The 11,951-nt window shown below is 42.2% G+C and overlaps 1 pseudogene; it reads right to left on the bottom strand.

The window, feature by feature from the left end:
• Positions 1 to 882: 882 nt before the first annotated feature.
• LOC105548058 lies at positions 883 to 1,891 on the bottom strand (annotated as a pseudogene).
• Positions 1,892 to 11,951: the final 10,060 nt, after the last annotated feature.

Genomic DNA, 11,951 nt, shown 5'->3' with positions numbered 1-11,951 from the left:
CTCTGTCTCTCTATGTCTCTCTCTGTCTCTCTCTCTGACACACACACACACACACACACACACACACACACACACCCCATTTATGGCATTAGCTACTTTCTACCTGGCATTTTAGTCATTCTTTTCCATGGAGACTATGTGCTTTTTTGAGGACAATTTTCTTCATCTTTGCAGCCCCTAGGGTGCTCAGCACAGTGCCCGAAAGAAGCGGAGTTAGATGTTTTTGAATACACTCTCTGTTCTCACATTTAGGTTTCTCTAATTGCTTTAATTCAGGTTATCTACATAGCTTTCTACATAGGGATTCTCTTAAGAATATATTGTGAACAGCTCTCTTTTGCTCATATGGACATTTCTCCGAATTTATTTTTCATGCTGACAGATTGTTTTCTGGTCTGAATGTACTGCCATTTATTTTCCCAGTTCCCTAGTGCTGGAGCTTCGGGGTGCGTCCAACATTCGTAATTATTAACCATGCTGCTGCGAGCCTCCTTGCTAGACCTTTGCGTAATCCATCTTTGCTTTCTTAGGATAAATTCTGAGAATGGAATCTACATTTTAAAATCTTTTGACACGTCCTGACAAACATCCTTCCCCGTAGCCTTCAGTCTGAGCTGCTTTTATAGCTTTCCTCATAGCCATTATTCCATCAACAGGTAACATCGACAGACTTCAGGGAATGGAATCCTCCAGCCGTTTACCCTGATCCTTCCTCCAAGTTATATATTGTGTGGCTTCAAGGCCACTTTGAAATCATTGAGAAACAAAGACACAGGAAAAGTGTTTTAAAGTGAGGAAAAGTAGAAAAACCTTTAGAGGTCTTCACAGGGATACCATAGAAACCATGTAGTTGACGTATTGTCTCTTTATTTTTTAAAAGTCCTTCTTTTTTAATGAAATAAATCCAAAAGATGTACAGTCAGGCCCAAGTTGTGCAGTTCACAAGCATGGAGGAAACAAACAAAACAACAAAGTTCAGGATGGTCAGAGCAGAGTTAACCCAGGCCAAGGCTGGACTTGCCACCAGGGAGATTTCCTCTGGATGGCGCTGAGGCCGGGACCCCTGGGCTCAGCACAGGTATGGCCGGCGCAAGCTTCTCTTCCCTCTGCCCCAGGCTGCCTTGCAAGTCTGTCTCCACATTTTCATGAATGTCATCTTCTCCCTTCAGATCTAAGAATCTGCAGAGTTCGCTTCAGAAGAGTTCCTGCCCTGCAGTCCAGATGACTCCAAGTCTTCCCCACCACCTCTAGACTTGGCACCTGCCAACGTGGCCCAAGAAGGTGGATTTTCTTCAGATGTCCCAAAGATATTAGAGATCATTTTGTTCTTTCTCACAGTTTGTTCTGTTGGTTCATCAAAACCCAGTGAAAAATTGGATCCACCACCTGGCAGCTGCAAAACCTGGGAGCTATTCCTGCTGTTGGGGTCGACATCCTTGAAGGTGGTGGTGGTGGTCACGGCACATGGAAGCAGAATGCTGACAGGGTCGGACCGAGGGGCACAGGGAGGCTCCATACCCCACAGAGTGGCCCCCGCCAGGGGAGTCTCCTGCCCACATGTTAGCTTTTCAAATGCTATTTGGAGTATGTTATTATGTCTCTTTAAATGTTCTTTTGAAATGATACTTATTACTACCTAAGATGTAAATAACTTATCCTAGGTTAAAAACGGCATGGTTAGTGGGCTTCAAACATAATCCCTTCTGTACGGCTTTTGAAATATGGGACACCATGGCTATTCAGTTAGGTCCCTTGCTGGTGAGTCAGGCAGCCAATACCATCAGAAGCTGACCACATACGTGCCCCCCCATGGAAGCTTCTGTAGCACAACCATGTGAGGCAAGCCTTTGACACGAAGTCCCTGTGCCCAGTTGACTCACAGCTCCAGTTATCCCTGTGTGAGATCAAAATACAAATGCCAAAATTTCACTTCCCCAATTTTCTATTTTTGCTAATTGCCTCTACCTTGTTCTTTTTCTTTATATCCTATGCACGTTTGACATTTTAAAAAGGTGTTTTTAGCTCTGAATTTAGGCAAATTGCCCCACAGATCTCCCCAGTGAGTAGCAGACTCTGAGTTAATATTCACGGTGTTCTAAGTGTTAACACCACTTGGTTTTGCCTTGCTGCCTTTGCCTTGGCTGCAGCACGTTTTAAATTGTGTTTATACAGTTTTGCAGAGTTACTTGCATTTTTTTCTTTAACAAGTCACAATATCTAGTATCAAGTTCAGTTTGGTCGGCTATTTCACTACTATTCTGTACATAGGACAGTTAAATTATAATGTTAATTTAAAAGGCAGAGAATCTGTAGTAGGTTTATGTTTGAACAGGAGAACACTTTTCTGCCAGACCTGAGGACCTTCTAGGCTTTACCCTCTAGAATATCTTCTTTTGTAAAGAAGATAAAATAAATCTCTGGAATTATTGGGGAACACCTTTCATTTTGGTTTTTAAAAATATTTGCTTCTTTAATCCCCTGTGATTGAGAAGGCATAGAGGACTGCCAACTGAAGTGGAGGGGGCCGATCACAAGGTGTACCGCATGCTTACTTTAAAACGGCTCTGAAAAACAAGGCAACGATTCCTTATCAACACTGACATCATGAAGGCAGTTAGCTCCAAGTATACGTGGGGGTAAAGGACTGTCCTTTGTACTTTCATCATTGCCATTTGTATTGTCATTCTTGGCCGTGAAGAATATTAATAGACATTTCTATGAAAATGATATTTTCATTAGAGCCATTTCTGCTTTCTTATTCAACAGAAAAATAGACGAGGGGCTGGGCATGATGGCTCACGCCTATAATCTCAGCACTTTGGGAGGCCAAGGCGGGTGGATCACCTGAGGTCAGGAGTTTGAGACCAGTCTGGCCAACATGGAGAAACCCCGTCTCTACTAAGAATACAAAAATTAGCCAGGTGTGGTGGTGGGTGCCTGTAATCCTAGCTACTCTGGAGGCTGAGGCAGGAGAATCACTTGAACCTGGGAGGCAGAGGCTGCAGTGAGCCAAGGTCGTAGCATTGCACTCCAGCCTGGGCAACAAGAGGAAAATTCCATCTCAAAAAGAAAAAAAAAAAAAAGAAGGAAAGAAAAATAGATGAACAATGTTGGTATATCCCAAATGTTCCCAATTCATCGCTCTGGTATTCATATCACACTCATCTGAGGCCCCGTGTTGTTCACCAGCCTTGTAATTTCCACATCTGTCTCCTGCTTGTTTGTTGCCTGATCCAGTTGTCCAGTCCTGGACCACCACCCTGCTCTTCCCCCTTGTCGAAACCCGTGTCTGGCTCTGTCACTCTCTGTCCTGCTTCCTCCTGAATGTGGTGGACACAGACACTTCCCACAGTCCCCCTGTGGAAGTTGAGAACAGGCTGTAACTTTTGAGGGTTTGGGAGTAGCAGAAGAGGATTAAACCCCAGGGACTGGAACTGCAGGCAGGACTGCTGTCAGCATCTGGCTCCCCATCATTACAGGGATAACCCTCTGAGTACCCTTCTTTCTAGACTGTCAGCAGCCATTCTTCCCCTCACACATAGCACAGTCATGTTTCCCGCCCTGGGGTGCAAACTCCATCTCTTACAGATCAAGAGAAATAAAAAGATTCTCTTTTTTTTGTTATTTATACTTTAAGTTCTAGGGTACATGTGCACAACATGCAGGTTTGTTACATATGTATACATGTGCCATGTTGGTGTGCTGCACCCTTTGACTCATCACTTATATTGGTATATCTCCTAACGCTATCCCTCCCCCCTCACCCCTCCCCACAATAGGCCCCGGTGTGTGATGTTCCCCTTCCTGTGTCCAAGTGATCTCATTGTTCAGTTCCCACCTATGAGTGAGAACATGCAGTGTTTGGTTTTCTGTTCTTGGGATAGTTTGTTGAGAATGATGGTATCCAGCTGCATCCATGTCCCTACAAAGAACACGAACTCATCCTTTTCTACGGCTGCATAATATTCGATGGTGTATATGTGCCGCATTATCTTAATCCAGTCTGTCACTGATGGACATTTGGGTAATAAAAAGATTCTTCAACCAGATTTGCCTCCTCATTCCCTGCATAATAATTGCTCTCTTCCCAAGATTACAGTTACTTGAGTACATTCATTTCTTTTAGCGGAGCCCCATCCCTGGAACCTTCCTCTTTATCATCTAAAAGATGCTAGAATTCAATGGTCTGATGTCATATATTTCCCAAAATTTGGGTTAGCTGCTCAGGTTGGGATTTTTTTGTTAAGCGTCAAGGTTGGGATTTGGCAGTCCCAGTTTTCCAGCATGAGGGCACTTCCAGAGAGGACAACAGGGCCTGTCTGGAGTCTGTGTTGTCTAAATACAGATTTAGTAAAGGAACATTTTTCTTAAGGAAAACCTAATTTGCAGAAGCATAGGTCCCATTAAAAGTCATACCCAACTGACATTTCTGAAAAAGACACTTAACTTCCCAGTCAGAATCATTTGCATTCTGATCTTTCCCAAGAAAGAGGAGAACATGCTATACATTTGCCTATCTCTGAGTGATGGGTCTGGAAGTAGATACCGGCAGGGCTAGACAAGACGCTTATCTCCCACTACACTATAGCAATGGTTTCCCAAATGCAAGCCAAAAAAGGTGCTGTGACTCAAATCAGTATGAAAACTACTGGGATAACAAGATGGTTTTCAACTCAGATAGGTCTAAAGGCCTTTATTTTGCTTTGTACGTTGTATGTCTCTGAGAAGGGGATGGTATTATGGGTTTCTCAAACTTTCTGACCATTTAACTCTCTCTCTCCTCCACAGAGTTACTCTTCTAAAATTCTAGTCAAGATTGGATGGATAAAGACCCATTTGCCTTCCTTGGTTAAGGACACTTAGTTTACAACCCAAAGATAAAAATAATTACTATGACGATGCTTAGAATTATATTTCTAGCCTGCCCAAGGGGATAGAGAGAAATCCCAGAAATCCTGTGACCTGGCAGCATTTGTAGCCTGAAACAATCTGTTCTGTTCCAGATGGTTTTGCCCTGTGAGCCCATGCGGCATGGCCTACTGGATCCTCTATGGTCTCTGCTTTCCTTCCTTGTTCTTTTGTTTGCTCCATTCTTTCTCAGCTTGAGAAGTTCAGACACGATCCCTTAATTTCTGTGCATGTCCATTGGGGAGATTTTCCCTCTCTTACCTATTACTTCAGATGCTGAGAGCAGTCCTGCCTGCAGTTCCAGTCCCTGGGGTTTAATCCACTTCTGCTACTTCCAAGCCCTCAAAAGTTACAACCTGTTCTCAACTTCCACAGGGGGACTGTGGGAAGTGTTCTGCATTTACTGCATTCAAAAATAGATTTTCCAGAAGCTTTTTGAGGGACAGCTCTGTCACTATTCAGACTTGAGATGATTTGAGTTTTTTTGGTGAGACAACAATAGTGTGATGTCTGGTTTCTGGGAATAATCACACAGAATAATTTATTAGTAGTCAATGATTCATTTATGCAAAATATAAAAATACAGACATTGTCATGTTACGAATGTTAATATTTAATACCTGCTTCAGTATTTCTGCAATCATCCATCATTCTTAGTTGATGAATCTTCCATTTTTTCCATAAACTTACTTTCTTGGTGAAAGGTATTTATTTTGCCATATAGCTCAAGTTAATTCTATATCAAGAAAGCAGGCCCGGCACCGTGGCTCACGCCTGTAATCGCAGCACTTTGGGAGGATGAGGCAGGTGGATCACGAGGTCAGGAGATCTAGACCATCCTGGGTAATATGGTGAAACCCCATCTCTACTAAAAATACAAAAAAATTGACCGGGCATGGTAGCGGGCACCTGTAGTCCCAGCTACTCGGGAGGCTGAGGCAGGAGAATGGTGTGAACCCGGGAGGCGGAACTTGCAGTGAGCCGAGATCGCGCCACTGCACTCCAGCCTGGGCGACAGAGCGAGACTCTGTCTCAAAAAGAAAAAAAAAAGAAAAAGAAAAAAAGGCGTATGCTACCCAAAGTGCTGTTTCTAACCACACAGATGCCTTTCTTTAACCTTTTGGAGACTTGTAGAATGACTTATCTTCAAGAAATGTGAATGCAGAAGTCATGTGAGAGAACCTATCTATGCTAACTGAAAAGTTGGGATGTGGTGTCCCAGTTTAATACATGTCCTCCCAAAATGTACACACATGCATACACCAGTGTTTTATTTTAAGATGTGGGAAAACAAGACAGCTACCAGAAAAGCTGAATGAGCTATATTTGTCTCAGGAGACTATAATTGACAAAACTGAGAGTCAAATTGATAACTCATCAATCAAATTATTGACCTTATCTGTCACGATGTTGACGAGTTCCATCTACAGACTTGTTTGGGGTGGGATTACGGAAGAAGAACTGTTGTGGGGAAGAAAGAGACAGAAAGATTGTAGGACAGTCAGTGAATAGATTTCCCCTAGAGTAAATTCATTGTTCACACAAACATTTTTATCTACTCTTACATAGTCAACTTGAAGAAGAATTAATATTTTTTTTTGTCTTGAATGTACAGAACTAATCCATGAGGAAAGAGAACAACAAAGACTTTATTGTAGTTACTTGTCATTTTCTTAGTGGTTTTATTTCCAAAACTTGCCAGTGACAGAGACCTAGTGAGAACAAGGGAGTTTAGATTCCATTGCCAGAAGGAAACAGGAGGTGGCAGAAGATTAGAGGGTGGGAATTCCCCAGTTGTTGAAAAGAGAGAATGCAACACACTTCAGATTGCTCAGTATTGGTAGTAGTTATTTTGTGTGTGTGTGCTCCTGGAGCACCTTATTAAAATCTTTAATATAACACGTAACACATTGCATTATAATTTTTTACTTGCATTCCTCAGTTACATTTATTTATTTGTTTTTGAGATGGAGTTTTGCTCTTCTTGCCCAGACTGGAGTGCAATGGCACAATCTTGGCTCACTGCAACTTCTGATTCCTGGGTTCAAGCGATTCTCCTGTCTCAGCCTCCCGAGTAGCTGGGATTACAGGTGCACGCTACTATGCCTGGCTAATTTTTATGTTTTTAGTAGAGATGGAGTTCCACCATGTTGGCCAGGCTGGTCTCGAACTCCTGACCTCAGGTGATCTGCCCACCTCGGCCTCCCAAAGTGCTGGGATTATAGGTGTGAGCCGTCGCACCCAGCCTCAGATACATTTGTGAACAATCAGGTCACACCAAAAGACTTAATGCAGAAATTTATAGGCCTAGAAAATCTCAAGTTTTCTTCCCTATGGGACTGTGAACTCTTATAGTACTATGAAGATATACCCATAGAAGAGGTGTGACTGAACACAGTAGGTAGTAAGGAGGCAATAATGAAAAGAATATGACCTCTGTATTGGTTTCTAAATCAATAGGGGTGATTTAAAATGGTGATTTAAATCCATAGGTGTTTGCTTTTCTTATGTAACGAGAAGTCTGGAGATAGACAGGTTCTGGATGTTGGTTCAGCAGCCCCGTATATATCTAGGAGTCTCAGCGTTTCCTTCATGGTGGCAAGATGGCTCCTGCAACACCAGCCATCGCATCCACATTCAAGGTAGTGCCAGGGCTTTACCTGCAGTTGTCCCTGGTACTTATTCATTCATTTTTTCTTTCATCAAATATTTTCTGAGCACCTGCTATGTGCCAGATAATAAACTAGGCCCTGAGAATAGAAAGATGTTCCAGCCAAGAAGTAGAAAGGGGGACATCTTATGTTTTTGTTCCTATGAGGAAAGCAAAAGCCTTCTTTGGAACCATCCAGAGGCTTCCTTTATGTTTCATAGACAAGAAATGCATACCTGCCTCTTTCTAATTCAATCACAGGTAAAAGGTAATTGGAAAATTGAAGCCTTAGAACAATCATAACTCATTTTCTGAGGCTGGGGGAGGGGCTACCCTTCCCTAAACACATACAACAGTCATAATCCTGGACTTTACCTGCAATTGCTACCCCCTACTGCCCATTCATTTATTTATCTATTCAACAAATGTTTATTGAACACCTGCTGTCTGCCAGGTACAAGTTAGGCACTGAGAATAGGAAGAGGCATATGACCAGGAGTTCCCAGACTGCTGGAGAATGAAAGCAATGCAAACAAATCATTGTAAAGCAATGTGATAAGATGTAGTAAGGTGATATTGGGAGTGGAGAAAAACCCAGAAGTACTTATGAATTTCTCAACCAGAGAATATGGGGTAGATTGAGATGAAAGAAGCCTGCATAGAAGAGAGGGTATTACAGCAGGCCCTTGGGGAGAAATGTGATTTCACAGAGCACAGATAGGTTAAAGGTAGAAGGGAGGCAGTGAGGGACTCAGGAGGCTCTGATCTAGTTGCAGTTTATCAGGGGGTGCTGGGAGTATTTATTTCCCCATGGAATTCAGTGATTTGCTCTTGTCTGTATGTTGACCTCTCATGTCACCGACTCAAGGGCTGTGAAGCAGAGTACAGGAGGAGGCTGATTCTATGTTGGAGACTGCTCTCTGGGCAAAAATGTCTTCCATTAAAATTATAATCTCTTTATCCTTTCCCTAATCCTGCCAAACTAAGAGACGGGAGAGCTAACGTTGTCCATTTGGCTCAGAAAGATCAAACCTTTCAAAGCATCGGAGGGGAAGGGGCACGATTCCCCTCATTGTTCATGATACGTTTCTAACATGACACCCTCACTTTAGCAACTTTATTGGCATGACAAAGCAGACAAGAGCGCCGTCTGGTCATGCAAAGAGCTTTCCAGCTGTAAGCTCCATTGGTCCCAAGAAAGGGAAAGCCTGAGGTTCCCCATCACATTCATGAGGGGGCTTCAGAGGAGGAGGGGCCCAGGGTCTGTCTACATTTTAGAGAAGTCCAAACATGCCAGACAAGGAAGACTTCCATGGTCCCCAAGCTACTAATCCACAAAAGACCGAGTTGGTCTTCTTTGTAAACCTAATCCTTCTGTCCACAGTGATTAGGGATCTGAGGACACTCTGCTTCAGAAGCACCGGGTTCTTTCTGAATCAGTCAATGAGCCAATACCCAGCAATCCCTTTAGAAAGCAGGGGGTTATGACATCTGACCTTAGAGAAACCAGATGACATAATCCAACCCTATATAACTCTATTTTGGGTCTGACTAATCACAATCCCCTATTGAGGGAGAGGGATCTACTATCTTAGGATGTGTCTAGGGAGATAGGAAGAGATGATCTCTAGAGGCTTTATTTTGACGTAAAAATATTGTAGCTTAAAAAATATTATTGATCCCTTTAAAAAGTAAATTAACTGTGGTTTGGGGAGATGTGTCTTAAATTGTATTAAATACTCAATGTTGTAGCCTGCCAGGATAATGCTGAAACTAAGGCTCCACACATGCTCTGTCTGATCTAAAAGAAGGGAAGCCAAGTGCACCAGTAATGTCTTCAGCAGCAGAGGTTCCAGATGCCTGGCAACCTGCTGGGCTGAGAATTCAGAGGCACCAACTCTTCCCTCTACTATGTGAATTACATCTGCAAACAGGATACATAAAGATGAACAAAATCCTATATCATTCTGAGTTCAACAGATTTATTTGTCCAAATTTTAAATAGGAAAATGGAAAATAATAATGAATGAATATTTCTAGAAATCCAGATTGATAAATTACAGACCATGAAGAACATCTTCTACTAGAATAATCTTTTTGGCTGGGCATGGTGTCTCATGCCTGTAATCCCAGTGCTTTGGAAGGCTGAGGTGGGAGGATCCCCGAGGGGAGACGATCATTTGAGCCCAGGAGTTTGAGATCAGCCTGGGCAACATAGTGAGACCTTGACTCTGCAAAAATTAAAACAATTAGCTGGTTGTAGTGGTGTATGCCTGTGCCAGCTACTCAGGAGGCTGAGGCAGGAGGAGCACCTGAGCCCAGGGGGTCGAGGCTGCAGTGAGCCGAGATAGCGCACTCCAGCCTGGGTGATGAAGCAAGACTCTGTCTCAAAACAGCAACAGCAACAACAACACAATTTTGATTTTGTGTAAGTTGTGTAAGATATTTCATGCCCTAAATATTTCTTTCCATTTTACATTTTACTGTTTAATTATATACATTTGACATATCAGGAAAATTGATTATTTAAGTAAAGTTTTAAATTTTAGAATAGTTTTAGATTTGCAAAATAGTTGCAAAAATAATACAGAGTTATCTTATATCTCTCACCACTTTCCTCTACCAACAACTTCTTACATTAGTTACATTAATTACAATGAATGAACCAACACAGATACGTTATTGTTATTATGATTTCTTTTTAAGTAGGGTTTCATTCTGTCACCCTAACTGGAGTGCAGTGGTGCAGTCATAACTCATTGCAACCTCAACCTCCTGGGCTCAAACTATCCTCCCACCTCAGCCTCCTGAGTAGCTGGGGCCACAGGTGCACCCCACCATGCGCAGCTAATTAATTTTTTTTTTTTTTTTAGAGACAGAATCTCCCTGTGTTGCCCAGGCTGATCAGAAATTCCTGGGCTCAAGTGACCCTCCTGCCTTGGCCTCCCAAAGAGCTGGGATTATATACATGAGCCATCATGCCTGGCCCAGGTACATTATTATTAACTAAAGTCCATACTTTCTTCAGATTTCCTTAGCTTTTACTTAATGCCCATTTTCTGTTCCAGGATTTCATCCAGGATACCACATTACCTCTAGTCACCATATCTCCTTAGGCTCCTCTAGATGATGATGGTTTCTCATTATGTTCCTTGTTTCTTGATAACCTGAACAGTTATAAGGAGCACTGGTGAGGTATTTTGCAGAATGCTCCTCAAAATAAATAAATAAATAAAAACTTCCTCATGATTAGACTGGGATTGTGGGTTTTGGTGGGGGAGTGGGACACCACAGAGGTGATGTGCATTCTCATCGCATCATTTCTAGGGCACATCCTATCAACAGAATCCGTCACTGTTAATGCGACCTTGGCCACATGGCTGAGGAAGTGTTTGTTCAGATTTCTACACTGTGAAGTGAGTCTCTGGCCCTCTACCCCCTACCCTTCGCATACTGCACTCTGTGGGGAGGAGGGTCCCACAGATGTTTGATATTTATTCTCCTAGGTTTTGTCTTATTCTTGTCACATTATATCCTGTCTCCTTTCCTCTCAGGTTTTAGCAGTCTAGCTGAACTAGGAACCTGACATTCAGTGCAAGAATAAGGGAAATGTCTGCTTTCTACGCTCTTCAACTTAGAAATTATAAAAAAGAGAAAGATGATCTAAAAGGTAATTGAAACAATTTGTACTTCTAAAAGAAGTATTTAATCTTTTCTGCACATGTAAGAAGATACATGGAATTTACTATACGACTGATAATCGGATCATCATGAGGGTAGGTATTAATGGGAATGGCAGTGAACGGGGGCCAAGGGGGTGATGAAGTTATTACCTCTCCCTACAAAGCTGCACCTTGAAGACAGTGTTGGAGTGATATTTTGTTGCACATTTTCACTATGTGACCACCTCTGTAAACCCACCCTTGGTACCCACTTTGTCAAGAACCAACTGTAAGACCTTGGGTCAAATTATTCCACCTTTTGAATCCTGGGTGGGTTTCAAACCCTGGGTTCAAAAGGTGAAATGATTTGATCCAAGATCTTACAGTTGTCATATGGGGATGTTATCACCTGCTTTTTACTAATTTTAGTGCATCACTAACAGATACTCATGAAATTTGTGTGCGATGCTGCATTGAAAAGGGTAGAACAGATGTACAACTTCTACAACCTCTTAGCCACTATTCTGAAACAAAAAAAATTCTAAAAACTGAAAGCTATTGCATAACTCCCTTGGCAGCCAAACAAGGCATGACCTAATATGAGGCCACTGATCATTTTTCTTTATCCCATTTAAAATGAACGTTTATATATTTAGCTGCAGAAATGTGAATGTTTGATTGTGGATTGCTGCCCAGACTCCAATGGGGATATTATGTAATATATGACATAT

This window comes from Mandrillus leucophaeus, unplaced genomic scaffold (genome assembly GCF_000951045.1).
Source record: "Mandrillus leucophaeus isolate KB7577 unplaced genomic scaffold, Mleu.le_1.0 Scaffold40, whole genome shotgun sequence".
Lineage (NCBI taxonomy): Eukaryota > Metazoa > Chordata > Mammalia > Primates > Cercopithecidae > Mandrillus > Mandrillus leucophaeus.
Note: the sequence above shows the minus strand (reverse complement) of the source record. Positions and strands in the feature narration are given on the sequence as shown.